Source organism: Ciconia boyciana, chromosome 10 (genome assembly GCF_034638445.1).
Source record: "Ciconia boyciana chromosome 10, ASM3463844v1, whole genome shotgun sequence".
NCBI classification, from domain to species: Eukaryota; Metazoa; Chordata; class Aves; order Ciconiiformes; family Ciconiidae; genus Ciconia; species Ciconia boyciana.
Window position 1 is genome coordinate 3555293 of NC_132943.1, and position 19276 is coordinate 3574568.

Consider the following 19276-nt stretch of genomic DNA (forward strand, 5'->3'; position numbering starts at 1 on the left):
CCTCATTAGATAGTGAAAACTTGGAGGTTTTCAAGGCCTGACTAGGTAAAGCCCTGAGTAAGTCGGTGTGAACTCTTTACTGGCCCTGCCTGGAGCGCAAGGCTGGACTGGAGGCTTCCTGAGAGCCCTCCCAACTTGGATTGCCCTATGGTCCTGACACGGAGAGTGGATCCTATGAGGAGATGCCAAGAACTCCTGCGCAATCGTACTCTTCTGTATTTAATGCTGTGAACGACAGTACGACATCCCCGTGTATTCGTGCCCTGTCTGACAGCATCTCTTCTCTCCTGGAGTTCTGCAGAAGCAGTGGGGTTGGGCTGGATCTCTCTCGAGCAGTTAGATGAGGAATTGCCGCCTTAAGGACTTCCTTCAGAGAGGGTGGTAGCAGCAGTATTGTACCGTGGCTCAGGTTACAAAGCATTGATGTGCTCAAACTCCCACTCAGGGAGCTATTCTTTCTCAGAATATTTTGCTCTGAGTGATTTCTGTATCACTCACAAAGAAACAGAGAAGCTCTGACTCTACATTTGAACACACGGTATTGGAAACGTTAGGTAGTCTGTGAATTCCTTATTCCCCTATTCCTTTACTCCTTTCCTTCTTTCCCATCCCTATCTGCAGTAAAATCCGCAAAGAGCATAGGACTTTACTGTACCCTCTGTCTCATCTCAGAATTCACCTCCAATTAGAAAGCCTATTCTTCATTCAGTAGCTAATGAGAGTGGTCAATGGAACCCACAAATTTCCTCAGTGATGTATAATAAAAAAGATGCCGAACATCCCATAGTCAGAGCCACAGCTAATTTCAAGGCAAACTAGTTAACATGTAGGCTCTGCAGTTGTGGATTTGGAGACCGTGACTGTCATAAACATACTGAAATCCTCACCCTCATCACAGCAAAGCTGTTGATATTCTGATTCCTTTTCTCCATATCACTGCGTACTTTTGCTGGATGCTTACAGAGTCTTAAAGATTTTTTTTTTTAGCAATGCATAATGCCCATTTTAAATGCTTATGTTTCAGTCTTCTCCCAGGAACTTTCCCTCAACACCTAAATTTTGAGTTTGTAAGTTTTCCATTTGTGTTTGTTTCCTAGGCCAAATAGAAGAATGGTTGTTACAAATAACGTGTACGTGGGAGTTGAGTATTATACTGTATTTAAAATTAAATGTCAACACTTTACTGGACATGTACTAGCATGAGAAAAATACTTGAATGTTGAAATCAGATATGATCCTGGGAAAAAGTGATTTTCTGTCTCTAAACGCACAGAGTGTAAACAGCCGGGCTAGATGCACTGAGGCTTTCTCCGAGTAACACCCAGTGCCAGCAGCGGCAACTGCCGGTACTGGAGAATACAGATCCATCTTTGGGATGTACTTCAGCAGCAACAATCTTATTGCGTACTAGGAAGCACACCTATACACACAAACATCGTGCTAGTTTCGTCTTATCCTCCAGAAAATTACTTTTTCAAGACAAAGGGAAGGCTCTAAATTGTTTATGAGCTCTTCTGCTTATTGGTTCAGTATTGATATTTACTCACCTGTAGACGTGAAAAGCCTGCTGTTTTGCAAGCAGTATTTGTTTTGTTTTAAGGATGGTGAGAAATCTGGGGGTCAAAGCTTAACCAGTTGCATGCTGACACAGCAGTAGAAAGCCTATAAGAGCATTAAGTCCACACAGTTATTGTGCAATTTAGGAAAATACATTTGGAAATATGCATGCTAAGAACACATATGCGTGCTGGAAGTTTTACTTGCCCTAAAAGTTAGGCAGAGGTTTTTTTCTTTTATTCTGTGTATAGGTATGATTATTTGCAACGGTAGTTCACAGAGCTATATGAATATCTAATTTTCTGGAAACATTCAAGCACTTTTGTAATGTGGTAGATGAATTAGATTTTTTTTCTAACCGTTATGGTAGGATTCCAATCTAGAGTTACCTGCACAGTCTTTCTTCAATTGCATTAAAATAAATGGAAAATACATTAATACATAGATGCTTTAAAAGGTGCTTACTTACATATTTTATTAATACAGAGGATTTTTAATTTTTTTTTTCATCTGGCTATAAATGGCCTCTTTTCAAATATAAGTAATAGCAAAAATGAATAAAAGCTATTAAGTATTGCTGAATTTAACCTTAAAATCCAAACAATAAAATCCCTAGTAGGTCATTATAGAACCTAGAAAAAATAGGAAATCTGATATTCTGGACCAACTTTTTTTTAAACTGATGAGATTCTCTCAAGGGTAAATGAGATGAATACTGATATAAATCTCAGGTAGTGGCCCTACAGTCATTAGAGTTATTTTGTCTTTACTCTGAATTAGCTGCAACCAGTATCTGCCCAACAGGGTAACATTTTAATTAGAGTTTTGTCTTTGAGATTACTTTAATTTTTGTCTTCCAGAATGCAGAGGACGAGTAAACCTGCTTTAGTTGTCAACTGGCCTAATCCGGGCAGTACTAGAGCAGAGCGTGAACTGAGAATGGCAGAAAGCTCAGGTCAGAGGGCTCTGTGTTTAATGGTCCTATCCTAGCAGAGATGGCCACCATTAACTTTAAATTCCTTTGGCTGTCATACCATTATTAGTATTTAACATGTTATTTTTCTTGTTGCTTGAATAAACAAATGTTTCCCACTTAAGAAACCAGTTGCTGTTCATAGTTCATATGAGAACCTATAGATTTTTTTTCCTTTTAACTCAAAATATTTTCCTACGTTAATTCCAGATTGTAAAGAATTTATCCTAAGGCTTTCATGGAATTGCATTACTGGTGTATCATTTAAGAGAAAAGTTTTATTAGCACATTTTCACTTCAGCATACCATGCATTTTTCCTGTAGCGTTAGTGGCTCACATACTTTCTGCAATTTAATCCCGTTTCACTTCATTTCCCACAATAGTTTGGTGTTGGAAAAGGTTAGTGTGTGGGGCGACAATGCCAACCAACAACCCTAAAGTCTTTCTTGCTTTTTTGGGGAGGTTCCCAGCTAATGTTAAATTGGAGGTCTGGAGGCACACAAATGCAATGAGAACTCCTCCCCTTAACCCCCTTTCTAGCAGAGACGGTACCGCTGGCTGGGGCGCTTGCCTCTGATGACTGATCTGGTTGGACTGAAAACCAGCCAGTGGTTCAGTGCTGAACGCCTCTCTTCCTTGCTGCCTTCACAACAACATCTATATTAAGCCACATGAAAATAATTTTCTCACTAAAGATCTTAGAATCAAAAGTCTGCTGCTACTTGCGGTGATCTTTAAGCCTCTTGTGAAAGGAGCGTTAGATGTGACTTTTGCTAACCAGCATGCCTGCTCCTGCAAGTCCCTGCCTGGCAGGGCTGCTCCCCAGGCCTCCCTTCCAGTTCTCGAAGATTTTTTTCCTTTATTCGTATCATTTGTTCTAATATTCATATCCTTACATGTATAGGGGAGCTATAAAGGTATATTGTTTACCTTGTCACACCTTTAGGATTTGGCGTGGTCTTACTGTCCTCCAGCATTTTCACAAAGGGCTGCCTCCTTCATAGCTCCAGAAGGAATTCGTGCCGAGAGGACACAGCCGGTTGCCGGTTGCTGAGGTGGTTGTTCTTGGGTTTGGACTGCTCTGGCAGTAGAGGAGAAGACCCAGTTTCCATTGCTGGAGTCTGAATGTTGTTATTGTTTAAAGAAAAGCTGTTGCTGAAAAGCCAGTCTTTCTAGTTGACAGTCACCTGTAGCACTTCTCCCTCCTGAGATCTGAAGTGTACTTCACTGGAGCTCTCTCTTCCTACTAGTATGAACTTTGCCTGTATTGAGAAGTCTTCTGCAAGTAAATGTGGTGTGCTCTGCTTAGCAACATTGCAAACAGAAGTATGGTGTCAGGACCAGTAACGTTTGGTTCTTTGCTTTATGCCTAATTATGTTGTGCTCCTTTAAGATAAGTGGGTATGGTAGAAATCCCTGGCAGGAAAAGGGGAGGTTTATTTTGCACAGGGAGCAATTAAGCATACTAAGACGGGGAAGTTTCCAGAGATGGAAATATTGGCCATTTAAAAAAAGTTTCACCATTAAAAACTGATTGATTCTGCAAAATAAATGTTTAAAACTCACCTATTTTCCTTTTGATAGAAAATTTTGCAAAATAGCCTCAAATTAGAAAGGCAAAATGTTATGGTAGCTGCTCTGATGATGTGCTTTAAGGAATTTGATCACGACGGGGAGGATCTACGTTTCCATGATTAGTTGAGCAATGGCCTGATGCAATTTGCAGTGGTGGGGTATTTGTTTTTGGCTCTCCAATTTCATCATAAAATCTTCACTGCCAGCAGTCACAGGCCTGGTGCCATGTGGAATGCACTGGAATCAGTGGGAGTTTGGGGCATGCGTTTGATAAACATTTGGGTCTAGTGCAGCGATAGCCGCACAAACTCTGCTTCTTATTAACTTGCAGTTTAAAGATACTGAACTTTTAAATAAAACAAAACTTACTACTAAGTGCACTCCATACATTAGCCTTTACGAACACTCATTTTGAATAATTTTGCAGTCCCTTTGGTGCCAACATCTTTGTTTAACTAACACTCTATATTATGGCTTTCAAAAATGTACTTGTGAAAGAGAAAGTGTCTTGTGTTGCTGTTGTAGCTTAAAAGTGCCATTATTTAACACTTTTCTGGGGCTGATTTTTCTCTTTATAATTTGTGCAGATTTGCCTTCTAGTTGCAAATATTTCAAGACTGTAAACAGCAGAGAGGATCTTAGCTAGCAGTAATGGCATGGAGCGGCACAGAGAGCATATGTAAAAACACTGTGAGGGATGGCAGTGTTCGAGAACTGGTCACAGTTCATTTTTTTTTTTAAATTCAATTTATAAGAAAACCATACCAAAACCTGGGAACTGTACTGTAGGAAAAAGCCAGTATGAAAATGGCCAGAATAATGTAATAGTGGATCTCTCCTTTCCTTTCTTGTGATTTAGTGAAAATACTCCCAGGGGAAGTTTCCAGCGGGGATAGCGCCATGTGCTAAGCCTACCCTCGCTCCCCTTTGAGTTCTTATCAGAAAAGAGCAATTTGGGGTATGACTATTTGGGGGTCGTACTTTGTAAGTCTTGTGACTTTTAATTTGTGGTATAAACATGCCAGAATAAAAATCTACAGATTCATGTCTTCATGTTTTGAAAAATCCAGATGAAATATCAACAAGAAATAGGATGGGTTTTTAAAACTGTACTGCTTGTTATGAAATATGTTACTATTTTTTGGTGGTTATTTTCCTCACAATTATAGTGGAAGCAAAAATAGATACGTACTTCAATAATTTGGAATCCGTAGACGCTTTTGGTTCTAGCATCGTGAATACAATATAAATGGAACTCGTTTTCTTTTTTTAGGTAGATACAGCTGCAGTTGCTTTTCGATATTCAAAGGCACTAACCTCTGTAAATGACACTTAAGGAATATATCTAAAAATGCGAACTGGAGTCTTGTAAACCAGTAACGAATTTCAGATGTCATCTGACAGATCAAAATGCTGCATATGAAGCAACTGTAAAGCTTGCAATAAGAAACAGCTGAGGGCAACTTCTCTGATATTATACTAGATATAAAGATTTAACGACTACTGCTATGAAAAATCTTGTATTAATTGTAGCAGACTGGAACATTTTTAAAAAAAAGTATGTTCCTTCCTTTTGAGGAACAACAATCCAAACTCTGAAGCCTACATATTTTACATGGGGATTTTGGTGGTATCAAAAGAACCAAAGCTGGATTTCTTCTGCTCCTTGCAACCTACTCAGTAAGGCAGAAGAGGCGAAGGAGCGTTTGGCTCTCGTGCTGGGAGGCTGGTGCTGAGTTGTGAGGGCCAGGAGGGTTTATTCTTGCAGCTGGCTACAGCGGCAGTATCTCTGAGCACTTTTTGCCCTGGTTACAAGGGCTCCGGGAGAAACTTTAGAGTTACTCCATTGGCTCTATGACAGCTGGGAAACTCCCTCGTCCTGAGGTTATTCCTTGTGAATCTTGTTCTGCTAGCTTCCGTGCCTCTTTATGTGGCTGTGACAGTATGAAGTGCCTAGATTGGAGAACTGGATTCACAATTTCAATGTCTTTGTTCTGCAAAATATGTACATAAGACTAGATAATGGATAAGATATGGAGACCTACATGCTTGAGTCCCGGTGTAAAAAGGAGTAAATTAATGGAAAAAATGAATTAAGAATATTTTTATTTGCATAGTTTCCTTTAATAAAACATTCTTTTATCCCAAGAAAATGGAGCATTAGCTACATTTTGAACTGGGGATATTAAAGGAAGCCTGTTTTTTCCCTGCAGTCTGACAGGAAGCAGCAAGTGATTGCAGAGCAGAAAACTGTGCTACAACAAACACATTCCAGCCATTCCTTCACCCACCATTCTCCTGCCCGGAGTTAAGGGGAGGCACAGGAAGGGAAAGTGCCAGGGAAGCTTACATCATGGCAGCTTTTGCAGCAAAAAGTAAACAAATGCACACAACGCGTTGTCAAATGTGCACTCTGTGTTGTTCTGTAAAGCTGGGGATGTTTATCCTCATTTTGTAAATTAGCCTCTGGAGCAGCCTTCAGGCCTAGAAGGGCTGCAAATGCTGGCTCCATACCAGGCTGAGAAAATTAATTCTTTGCTTCATATGCAAACATCTTTCTACTCTTGGCTAAGGCAATATAGGCAGAGGGGGCTAAAATGCAATCCAGGATAAGACAACATCTTTTGTCCCCGGGCTGCTTTTCATGGAGAAGAATGGGACCCTGCAGACGTCCTTCAGCTGGCCGTATCACAGAGCCAGGGAAGCGGGGAAGGTGCTCCCCGAGTCATGTCATTTAACCTGACTGCTGTATATACGACCATTGGACTCGATGGCTACAGAGGGCCGTGCTGAAGGCTGTCGCGGTGCTTCATACTACAGCCACTGAGCACTGCTGCTCGTAGGGACAGCGGTTTGACTTCTCATGCTCTTTTTGGTGATTCTGCAAAGACTCAAGTTTTGATAAGTAACTTTCTACTACAACAGGCTACAGCTTTCTGACATGCGTTCGAGGGTTGTTTTCTGATTTTGTGCCTGATTGAGACTCCTAACACTTAGGTACAAGTAGTGATGTGCAAATCAGGAATTCCAAACTATGGCTTCTTCCCTTCATCTGTCTCTAACCTTATTAAAAACCTACAATTTCCAGATTTGATGGTGAGGAGGAATCCCAGGCGCTGTCACAATGCAGTATCTTTCACATGATTTTAAGTGAATTAATGAAAAGATTGTTATGTATGCTATATGCTAATTTTTTTTTTAGTGCAAATGGATATGGCTCAGTGTAGGTATTTGCCTTCTATTGATGATGGGGCCAGGAGATGCCTAACGTACATTTATTTACCTACTCTTGCATTTTTTCATAATTTCTTGAGATCAGTTTGAAGCTTTCCATTTTTCTCTGGCAAGATATATGTCTGCTTATGGATTAAATTAATTAGCTTGATGTGTGTCCTGGTTTCGGCTGGGATAGAGTTAATTTTCTTCCTAGTAGCTGGTATAGTGCTGTGCTTTGGATTTTAGTATGAGAATAATATTGATAACACGCTGATGCTTTGGCTGTCGCTAAGTGGTATTTACATTGGTCAAGGACTTTTTTTTTTTCCTTCAGCTCCCCGTGCTCTGCCAGGTGCCCAAGAAATGGGAGGGGGCACAGCCAGGACAGCTGACCCCAACTGACCAAAGGGACATTCCACACCATACGGCGTCATGCTCAGTGTATAAAGCTGGGGAAGAAGAAGGAAGGGGGACGTTGGGAGCAATGGCGTTTGTCTTCCCAAGTCACCGTTACGCGTGATGGAGCCCTGCTGTCCTGGAGATGGCTGAGCACCTGCCTGCCCATGGGAAGCAGTGAATGCATTCCTTGCTTTGCTTTGTTTGCATGCACGGCTTTTGCTTTCCCCATTAAACTGCCTTTATCTCAACCCACGAGTGTTCTCACTTTTACTCTTCTGATTCTCTCCCCCATCTCACCGGCGGGGAGTGAGCGAGAGGCTGCATGGTGCTTAGTTGCCAGCTGGGGCTAAACCACGACAGTCCTTTTTGGCGCCCAACGCCAAATTTTAATAATTTCTTAGTTTATTTAATAATTTCTTAGTTTATTTTAGTTTATACTTAATTTATACTTAAGTTTATACTTAGTTTATACTTAATTTCTTAGTTTATTTTAATAATTATTAATAAGAATTTAATAATTTCTTAGTTTTAATCTATGTTTTTAAGCACTCTTCCTTATTTTAAAGGGTTATCTTTAAAAACTTATTTTGGCTTTATTTTTCTTCTCAAGTTATAGTCTTCACCAAAGTGTTGCTCCTTGTCTCAGCTGACCTGTACCTGAGCAGAGCGATGCTCTGTTGGGTGACTACTCCTGTTGTCATCTGTGAGGAGAGTTTAAACATTTTAATATGTGGCATCATTCCCACAGCTGTCATTGCTGTCTGCAAGTTTATTCTCAGCACAGTGTGAAGCTTTCAGCCATGCAGAAGGGCAACACTTTCACTTAAATTGCTAAGACATGAGTTTTATATTCAGTTTTCTCTTGAGCATAATAGAACTTGTTACCAGGTCCTCTTATCTCCTCAAATTTAAGATTGGTGTTCACTGTTGAGTGAATTCTGGGCCAGTCTTCTTAGAGTCCTGCATGAATATGCTTTTTTATAACTCTGAAAAGATTTTCTGGTTAGAAGATTGTTGCATGTAGATAATAAACTATTGCAGGCCAGTCATCTAAAAATATAAATGTTTTTTCCTAACACAGAAAGCTTGTGTTACCACATAGACTAATCTAATTCTGAGGGACAAAGAAGAATGCGTCTTTGTCACTCTAAAACAGAGTACTTCCTTATGTATCCTTATGTACTAATGGCAATCTGGTTGCACTTACCTTCTGTAAATAGGACATGGCTCCAGTTATTTATCTATGGTTTATGCACACAAATGTATGTGCACATGCACTCATGTGCTTGCACATGTGTATATATACCACATCAAGAGGAATAATTTTCCGAAGTTAGACTGATGCATACAGTTACAGAATGCATTTGGGAATGTAACTTAGTGTGGGGAATACTATTGGAAACTGGGAATTATCTGAAAGTATCATCTGGGATATCAAAAACTTGTGGCTCCACAGACATCAAAAAATTTGGTCAAGAAGTAACCCACTTAAGAAAAATATGAAAATAATTGGCAGTAGAACAAACAACAATGCACTGAATAAAGAATAGGAAAGAGGAAGTAAATGGCAGTGAATACCAGCTGAGAACACTTGTAGGGAAAGTCAGAGGGATCGGTGGCATATTGTGAGTTCCCAGGTTTTATGGCTGTGGTGGCAGCAGCAGCAGCTCTGGACTTCCAGACCATGCGCTCCAGCTTCCCACACCAGCGCGGTTCCTTCCTGTTCTGTTTTTCAGCTCTTTAAATCAGGGCTCAAATCTCTGTCTCCATCCTTTGAATTATACTGCATTTACTTAAGCTTATTCTCTCCAAACCACCTGTGACGCTTCCTGCTCTGCATCTTGGGCCAGGCATGTACACGTGCTGGCGGGCTTTAAAATCCCAGAGCCTGCATGTGGGCAGAGCCTAGAACTGCTCTTGCTGCTGCTAGGGGGATATTTCCCTTTGAATTACAGAGAAGGAAGAAATATTTAGTAAATACCTAGGTATTTGGAGCAAGGTATAGTTATCGATGCAGAAATTCCAGAAAAAAATTAATGACAGCTATGAAAATATTGCATGAGAGAGAAATGAGGCTCAGGTAGCTAAAGTTTTCATTGTCTGAAAGAAGTTTGAGTTGTGGTTTTATGAACTCGTGTATCAGCCGTTACCTGCTCACAAGAGGGCTTTTCAGCCTTGCTTGTACGGGCATAAAAAGTTCCAAGAGTGGAAAGTGGAAATTAGTGGACGTATAAAACCGGTTCTTCCAGCCTTAGACTGATGTGAAAAGAGTATCAGTCCATGGCAGGTTCAAAAAAGGGTTACTTTTTTATTCCAAGATACAGTAATTTCATTGAAGTTATTTCCCCCCCGGCAGGAGTTCTCCATTTTCAAGGCATCCCAGCCACCATGTAAGGTAGCGTGGATGCTTCCAGCCTCGGTAAAGTTGCTGCAAAATGCAGATGCCTGACGGATGCAAATGCTTCGGTCTGGGTGGAACAGCTGGAGGAACGAGCAGAACAGGACCTGTTCCTTACAGACTCTGACCTGCATTTCTTATATAATTCCTGCTTTGCTTCTCTACAGAGATCCCTTGCCAGTTCCAAGTTGGTCTCCTTGCTAATTCCCAAGTTAAATATTTGTTCCTGAATGGTTGCAGAACTAACAGGTTTCCTGGATCCTTTCCATCTCATGTTTGGAGCTGACATCACCATCTTCTTCAGTGAATTACTCCTCCTCCGAGGCTGACCTCCGACACCAGATCGAGTGCTGTCTTCTAGCGTTTAAGAACACTGTCTTGTGTTTCTGGAAGGATTCACACAGGCAGAAGACTTCTTTGATTTCAGAGATTCCTCAGTCATTTGCCATTTGTTTTCCTTTAGAATTCTAAGAAAAACATTTTGAGTGTGCTGGACACACATTATTTGTATATAGATTCTCACTTGCAGATTCTGCTGTATCTGAAATCTCTATTTCTGTCCCACAGATTTGTGAGCTGTTTGGCTGTATATTTTTTTTCTCTGTTTTTTTTTTGCCCTTTTTTGTGTTCAAATGAATCTGGTGAAGGATGCATCCCTTTCATTCCGTATTTGTGGAATAAGGAACTGATCTGTCTTAGTGATTTGCTTTTATGGTAACTCTTCTATCCTACTAAAACCAAAGTAACATTTTCTTTCCATTGCTTAGAATTACACAATTTATATTTATTGCTCAGTCTCTCAGGGAAAATAAGTAACCAGTTCCTAAAAGGGCAGAAAGGATTAATGCTTTTGCTAGAATAACTTTAAAGCATAAATATTTTTTTTTGATTGCTAAATCCCACTGTCATTCTAGTGCAGGGATAATAAGGTCAGACAGGAGACATACCTTCCATTGAGAAGTTTGCCAAGTGTTTATTATAGAACTTGCAATTTCTTCTTTGTTCACCGCTGGCATTTGTGTAATACAGACATGTAGAAATTAATAAGAGTCAATAATAGTGAGGGAATCTTCCCAGAGAAGCAATTGGAGGGCAAGCTAATCTAGTGGTCGGTATCTAGGCTGGGAGTCTAGTTTGCTGAATTTATCTGGGCAAGCTATTCAACTTTTCAGTGACACAGCTTCCCTATTTTGAAGTGGAGTTACCAGTAAGAAATTAAAACTAGATGTTATTAATGTGAAATCAAGTTACATTGTTGAAGGGATAAAAAAAAAATTACTCATATCCTGCTTTAAATATAGTCCTTTTCTCACTTCGAGTAACTTCTCAGGCCGTAAGAATGTAATTGACTTAAACAAAATTGCTGAAGGACTAAGATAGTAGTGCTTAGAGAAAATAAGAATGACAGAATGCACCGATCCAAGGAAAACAGTAGAACTAATCAGTTCAGGACGCTCTCAGAAGCACAAAACCATCAGCGATCACCCTTTTTGTGCCGTGGACAGCTAGAGAGATCTGACAAACTGCCATGTCGGTGTCTGCCTCGGTGTTTCTACTGAATCGCCAGGAGAGGGAAGGCAATCAGGTGTTTTCATGTCACATTTACAAGTTTCATGTGTAGAGGCATCTGTTAGAGTTGAAAGGTCATTAATTCATTTTGAATGGAAGAGACTCTTTGGTAGTGGTTAAATAAATAAATATTGCTTGAGTCGGTGGAACCAGGTGGATAGAAACGCCTTGTCATATGAGGATTACTTAGGTTGGTAACTGGTACAATGGTATTCAAAATACCCATTCCTTGTAGTAACTCCAGTGACTCTTGTTTTACAACAAGTACTGGGAATTTGTTCTTTAGGCTTTAAAAGATTTAGAAATACATAACTAGACAATGAACAAGGTTATCAGACTGTTGAAAAGTCATTGGTTTGCTGAGTGTGTTTTAGAGTCTGAAGGAGGATATACAGAAGTCCACAGGATAAAGGACACTTGGTAGTTTGGGTTACATAGGAAAGTGGCAGTGAAACACCTGGTTTTGAATTCCAGAGGTGGTTTTGGGGGTCATCCTGATGCAATATTGAGTGTTCAGGGTTGTACAAACTTAACAATTATTTACAGTGTTTTAATACAACTTATATACTATCTGCAATAAGTAAAACCTTCCAAATGCTTTCTGTTAACAGGTCAGTGGTGAAGAGATCTGGCCAAGGAAGGAATTCTGCCCGTCAGACAAAGACTTGACAGCACTTTTGGTGAAATAATCTGCTCTGATTGGAGACTGGAGGAAAAATCCTTGCTGTACAACTGGTAAGTTTTTGTCTTTACAGTCAATACAGATGTACTGCCTAGGGAAGCCATCGGTAATGGTTTTCTTTAACCCATGCTTGAGTCATTAGCTGTTAGATTCTGTTAAGTTAACAATAAACTGTTTGCTATTTAAATATGCTGATTGCAGGCCAGCTTTCCAAGGAAAAATTACATATTGTTAAAGCTTTGATTAAGTGAAGCTCACCCAAAACAATAATAAAAAAATCAAAACAACCCCCCTTCTACTTTGGGCTATTAAAACTTGAAGAAAATTTAGAAAGAGCATGTGTACACTTCTTTAGAGTTCTAAGTGAGTCCTACAAATCTGTGCCAGTTAAATGTACAGACAATGCAGGTCTTTGTGGCTGTTAGGTGCATACATTCTTCTTGAAGCACTGGCTGTAAATCCAATTTTATAGATTAAAGACTTCTAGCATAATGTAGGCACCTGTCGGTTTATGGGAACCTAAAAATATCTCCCTGGATATAACATGTTTTTCAACAACTTGGAGCATATGTACATCTTTTGATACCTTTTAGCTTTTTTTTTCAGTACTTGTCTGTCACCTCGGCTTGTTGTGCTAGCTGTAATACGAATAATAAAGTATATGCTGTTCATTGGCTGGCTTATTAATATGCAGCGAGGGCTTGCCATTAGCAGTTAATAGTATAATATCTTTCCACTCTGCAGCAAGAAGTCAAAAGGCAGCATTATTGCCACACTGAGAAGCTGACAAGATGGGCTCTTTTATTGTTAGCGAGCTGGGTGTGATTACAGGGGAGGGAGAGAGATCGTATTGACTGTAAAAGATTCAAAGAGGGAACCCTGTTTTGTCAAGAACTAAATGAGAAGTAGTCTTTATGGTGCCAGGGTAAAACTAGCTCTCCTGAGCTGGGAGTGCTACGGGATTTGCTTGTACCAGGGTAGATGGCTGCGTGTCTTGATTTTGTCCCTGAACTCAGACTTGGTCAAGAACCTTAATGTGAACTACCAGATGCAGTCCTTGCTTCAGGATGTGCCTGTGTGAACACAGCAGTGTCGCACTGACTCTTTGCTTGAGGATTAGTGTCTCATTAATGGCAAATGCTCTGGTGCAAGATATTGCGGAGCTTGAGGTGAATGAAGTACATTGCTGGATAAAATCCTCCAGAGCTGAAGACTTGCATGTGAATCTCCTGTTCTTGCCTTGTGACAGCAAAGGAAATAAGCACGGGTTTTAATCCCGAGACTTGAGCAGAAGCTGTTCCTTGCGGCCTCTCAACTCTTTGTCATGGCTCCTTCATGACACCAAACAAATGCCTGAGTGCTTTTGGTCCTTTTCAGGATAAGGTCAAACTTGTGAGTTTCTCTGAAACAAATGGAGTAACAACTGATTACAGGTGAGGTTTAGGAATCTTAGCACCCCACACTTGAGTCTGGTGCCCACAGCAGGAGTACTGTTTTGGGTATCTCTGATTTCCCTTCCAATCCCCCTTACTGGCATTGAGATTTCTGTCCTTTCATCAAATACGGCTGAAGTTGGCCAATGGTTCAAAAATTATTGGTGGAGAGGGAGAACAGGGTCGTAGGCAGACTGGTAACTAATATATTTACAGAAGCCTTGCTTTCTTAGGAAACCATGCTAAAAAGCCATCACTATGTTGATATAACCTTTGATGGTGTTTGGATGGGGTTAGCTCATACTTGAACTGCTGATTCATTTGACAGTGTGTTTAACTTTGTTGAAGAGAGCTGTAGCAGGGTTTACAGATAACAAAGTTATGAGTTTGAAACTTGGAGATGGGAGGGAAGAAACAGGAAGGAAATCTGAGCTCTTGTAGGTCAATCTTTTGGTTACATTGGCATTAAATCAAGAACAGGAGGAGAAAAATTGTGCAACAAGAATCTGAGTCTTTTTTTACTGGCTTGCCACTTTCTATTTATGGGAACCCAAAATGACCTGGCTTCCTGGACTGAAAACAGTAGTAACATATCCCTAATGATAGTCTTACTTTTCCTTTTTAAGCCAGTCTCTGCTACATACCTATGACATTTTTGAACAGATGCCATAGACCACACTGGAATCTGAAAGGTGGTGGGACCTGGGACTGCATCCTGTGACACATGAAGCACCAGGTGATGTTAATAAAATCAGTGATGATGTGAGGGCTGCCTCTTCCACCCCCCAGTAAATCAATGTTCGGTGCTTCTCTCATACTCCCCCTCACCCTTGAGAAGAGCCTTATGTAAATATTGTCACCCATTCCTCTTTTCCCAGCAATGCCTGCAGAAGAATAAGGCAGTAACAGTCAGCACGAGAGGGTTTTTTTTTTTTTCTGTTCTGTTTTTATGCAGGTTGTACTATGACTGGTTCTTACCTATGCCTCGCTTGTACTGCTACAGGAACAAAATTACGAGACATGAGTTGATATACTTGACGCCCATTAAAATTGGTAGGAGAGTCCCCGCTGATTTCAGTAGAACCTCATCAGCAGAAGAATCACTATGAGTTGCTAAGTAATTTTATTATTTGGAAGAACAGAAGTTTGAGGCTGTATTAGCAAAGCACAGGTTGTTACAGAAGACTGGCTTCCTAGCCAGTTGAATACAGTGATCTATTTCTGAAATACGTCATCTGAGGGACAAAAAGATCAGTCTCACCTCATACACATATGCAACAGACTACAGGGCCACTGACTGCATTTCATGTGAAAGCACACAAAACTTTACATATATGCTATTGCTAAATGCAGTTTTAAAAAAGAAGTGAGGATGTGCATGCAAGAGATGTTCTTTTGTCATTTAGCCTCTTACCCAGACAGGGTAGTTGTCAGAGAAGCTCCAGAGACCCTGAAGCGCTGCTGAGCACGAACTTGAGAAAAAAAGGAGACAGAGAAAGGAAATAGCAGGAGAACTTCCATTCACACACCTTTTTGGCAAGGTTGAAAGAACATAAAGCTCTTGTTTGATGCCTCCTGTATTTAGGAAAAATGGCATTTGTAAATTTTTTTTGAATAAGCAAGTCTGCATCCAGTCTACCAATTTCTTCCTCAGTCTTTTACCTTGCAGGGCCTTGAAAACTGGACTTCTAATTTTCAAGGTTTGCCTTTGGTCAAAAGCAGCACCGTTATATACAGTACGTAATGGTTTCCTAAATAGCTCAATACTTCTAATCTTTTTTGATCAGCATGAATAGTATGAGAGGCTTTCCCTGCCCCTTTTGCTCATTTCTATATAGTATTGAGACCACATGGTTCCTATTTTTTCTTGCACTGCCCGGGGAGTGACTTTTACCATGATTCACATTGACTGCTTGCTATGAGAAGCTTAAACTTCTTGTTGTTCTGAATGTCTCTGAACTGAAAACTTAAGTAACTTTCTTACAGGCCTAATCAACCCCCCCAGGAGAGTAAAATTTCACTTAGTAGCAGCCTATAAGACAAAGTGTGGTGGCATCAGCTATCTATCACCTGGATTTTTCAAAACATTGTCATCTCTCAGAAGTAAGATCTATTCCATTTCACATCCTTTTTCTCCTATCTGCTGGGTGGCTGTAGCCTGCTGGGTGATGCAGAAAAGAATTAAGATTCATTGCTGTATTTTTGCCTGTGCCTACAAATAATATACACATAGGCATGGGATTATTTATTCATAGGTGTGAGGAAGTAATCTAAACATTTCAAACAAAATTAGCATTTAAAAATGCATGAAAAGTGGTTACAATATTTAGTCCTACCTTAGGCATGTAGCTCTAGTTTTTCTTCCTCTTAACTTTTTGAAAGAATTCTGTTTCTAAAATGAAGTACCTATATATACAGAGGATAACTGGATATTAAATTGAAATAATTAAATTATATCAGTTTCTATGGAACCCCTGCCAGTGGCTGAACATTTGGCACTTTTGTGAACATTGAAAAATCTGGAATAACTGAGGAAGTTTATAAATTCGTTGTGATATTCCTGATTATCTAAGAGGACTTTAAAGACTCTGCAGCAGTGAATTTACTTGAATCTGGATCTCTCTAGTGCCATAGCAGAACTATTGAGTCATGTTTGCACTAGTCAGGGTAAAACATAACTTAATACTTACGAGATTTGTGAGTCTTTTGCCTTTTACTGACCATAATTTGTTGCCCAACTTTCTGTAAGCAGCAACAGAAGAAATAAATTTTAAGAAGGAATTTGAGTAAAGCTCAGATTGTGTTCTGAGATTGGTTCTGTTCGGTACTCTGTTGTAAATGATACCTAAGAGCACTTTTTTGCTTCTTTCTATTTTGCAGTTCAGAAGTAAAGCCATTTGAAGGAAAAATGACTCAAATAGTCTACCAGATACTGTTATTCACATCAGTTAGGCACAGCTGGGAGACTCTGCTCAGGAAGTATAACACAGACTCAAATACCTATTGCAATTAGAGGTCTGTCTGGGTCAAAGAAAGAAGGAAGAGCTTTCCTTCTGCTTGTATATGCGTAGCCAGCTGAAAAGAGTATATTGCAGTATTTTCATTAAGTAGCAGGGATAGACTTGTTTCTTTTAACTGAGAGTTACCTGAATGCATGTGATGAAGGTTACAGATTTTTTTAGAACGGGAGATTCTTGAGATCTGCAGAGAAAGGTTTTGGTGCTTCAAACTCTTGTCTTACAGGAAAAAAGGCCAAATAAGAGGTACCAAAGGTTTTTGAGGGTGATTTCTGTGTCTTCACAGAATGTCTTCACACTAGGGACTCTGCAGAGATGAAAGCGAATGGGGACAACAGAAACAAATGAAATCAGAATAAGGATTTAAAAGAAAAAGAGGTCAGACAGCTCTTACATTTGACCTTGTCTGAGTACTTACTCTTTCTGAGTTCTTATCTTCTGTGTGTGTCTGTAAGGATAGTAAAGGGGAAATGCAGGCAGAAAGCTGCCTATTTTTCCTTCTGGCTGGAGGCAAGTTTGGCCACAGAATAGAGAATGGGAAGTAGGTTGGTAAATTCTGATTGCAGCACTAAGAGGAGAGTTCTTCTGTTGGCTGGGGGCAGGAAGTTCCTCAGCCCACGACTGCTGGGTGACAGCAATGCTCCTTTGTTTCCAGCTGAGGAATTTGCTGGTTGTACCACACGCAGAATTTCTCAGATAAAATTTGCAGCTTCTGTGGGTGGAGAAGAATGTTTCAAAGGGCTAAAGTGAGCCTTCTTCTGACTTGTGACTCTGAACGGAAGGAGGATACTTCAGGCTACTACTTGTACAATGGTCTCACTATGTCTGTTGGCTTGTAAGGACCAACTGTCATCGAGCTAGTTGGTACTCCTTTGCCAGATTTTCTTGAGATCATATTCATTTAAGGTCTCTGTTTTTTAACGATCTCACATTTTTTACATGATAGATCATATTTGCTAATTGTTAGGTTGTTGGTTTTGTCTAAGCAACCTTGAAGTTCTTAATAGTTCCTTGATTTTATTCTGCCTTTGAAGTTGAATGAGTGCTAATGCTGTTGGATTAACAATGTCCTCCAAAGTATGGAAAAAGACTTTGAGCCCATTCTGATACTGTCCGTGTTATAGTGGAGAGGTCTCCATTGCACTTTTGTGATCCCTAGAGCGGCTGACACGATGTCTTCTGGTGGTGATGTGCCTTGAGGCATAATCCAGCTAAAACTGACACTGCTGGCAAGTTTATGAAGGAATCAGAGCATCGTTTAGTTATGTCGGCTGGAGACGATGATAGCTGTCCATTCTTTGAAAGCCATGTTTTGAAAGCTCAAGGTCTAGCAGACCTTGAGCTGTTGGCTGTAAACTCCTACCGAAGCATCCAAAAGCCTGCTTTTCCCATCTGCTCTTGCAAAGGTAAATGTGACAATTCACTCTGGGGACAGACCTGACTTCCTTCATTAGCTTTAGATTAGTCTAATGCTACTCATTTTTCTTGGAGCTACACGTAGGAGCTGCATAGAATATACAGTTAGTTCAGATAGCACAGCCAGGTGATTGAAGATAGCTTCTTGTGGTGAGCATGCTGCACCTGTGGCCTACAGGTTGTTCTACTTGTTGGCTTGTAATATGATGCAAGATACTATTTGTTCATGTTAAATCCCAAGCGATTCAGGGCTGGGTTCCTGAATGCTTGCTTCCTTCTTGTTTTGGGGGGGTTTTTTTGTTTATTTTATGCTACCACAGGAATGATCAATAGAAGCCTTGAACTGAAGCCAATATGACTTGTAGGAGCCAGTCTGGAATTACTTCCTACTGTTGTGTGCCAGAATCATGAATTCCTGACATTCCTGCCGCCTGAAAAGGTTCAGTGGGCACTTCTCGAAGCAATTGGTTCAGAGTTGATTAATTGTATTTAATTACATTGCGGTGATCTAGTATGCCTGCTATTCCTGATTGAATCATGTGACTTTGAGAAGGCTGATGGCACCAAATGGCTTGCATACCTTGGGACTCTCAGCGTTGCTAATATCTTCTTGAGGAAGTAACCCTTCTTGATTGACTTCAGGAGGAGCTTCACAAAAATACCCACCCCACTGAATTAATCCACAATGCAAAATTTTACTTTTTATATGATTTTTAATTCAATTAAATTGTTGCCTACTATAGAAAAGTACTGATTATTAAGAAAAAAAGTTTGTAACAGGGCAGTCACTTTTAAAAATAAGATTCTGTTTGAGTCCCCCCAAATAATGGGGTAATACCATGTGTCATTACAGAAGCCATGAGTGGAGTGCATCTTTCATCAGAGCACTATTGCTAGGCATGAAATGCTCTGTTTAGGATTTTAAGAGCCAAATGTAAATGTGCTTAATGAGACACAAGGGGACTGGTCTGTGGCTGGGGAGAAATGGCTTTTAGCAGCAGATGCAGACAAAAGTATTGGATTTCAGTCTACAAGAAGTC

The 19276-nt window shown here is 40.1% G+C and overlaps 1 protein-coding gene and 1 long non-coding RNA gene across 52 annotated transcripts in view; one reads left to right on the forward strand and one right to left on the reverse strand.

Annotated features, from left to right (window-relative positions):
- LOC140657453 (uncharacterized) overlaps positions 1–19276 on the forward strand; it is a 372414-nt gene that overhangs the window by 35987 nt on the left and 317151 nt on the right. For 48 of the 50 annotated variants that reach the window (XR_012044349.1, XR_012044333.1, XR_012044336.1 and 45 more), the window contains one exon: positions 12300–12423. The gene's annotated coding sequence lies outside the window, so the exon portion shown is untranslated. Of the gene's footprint in view, positions 1–12299; positions 12424–14466; positions 14540–19276 lie in introns of those variants that run through there. The other 2 variants (XM_072874469.1, XM_072874473.1) reach the window with 2 other exon arrangements.
- Positions 10034–17397, reverse strand: LOC140657455 (uncharacterized). Of its 2 annotated transcripts, XR_012044353.1 has the most exons (4): positions 17239–17397; positions 16950–17127; positions 16140–16209; positions 10034–13772 (listed from the first exon to the last, which is right to left on the reverse strand). It is a non-coding gene; the product is annotated as an uncharacterized lncRNA (long non-coding RNA). The 2 variants fall into 2 exon arrangements; XR_012044354.1 differs by lacking the exon at positions 16140–16209.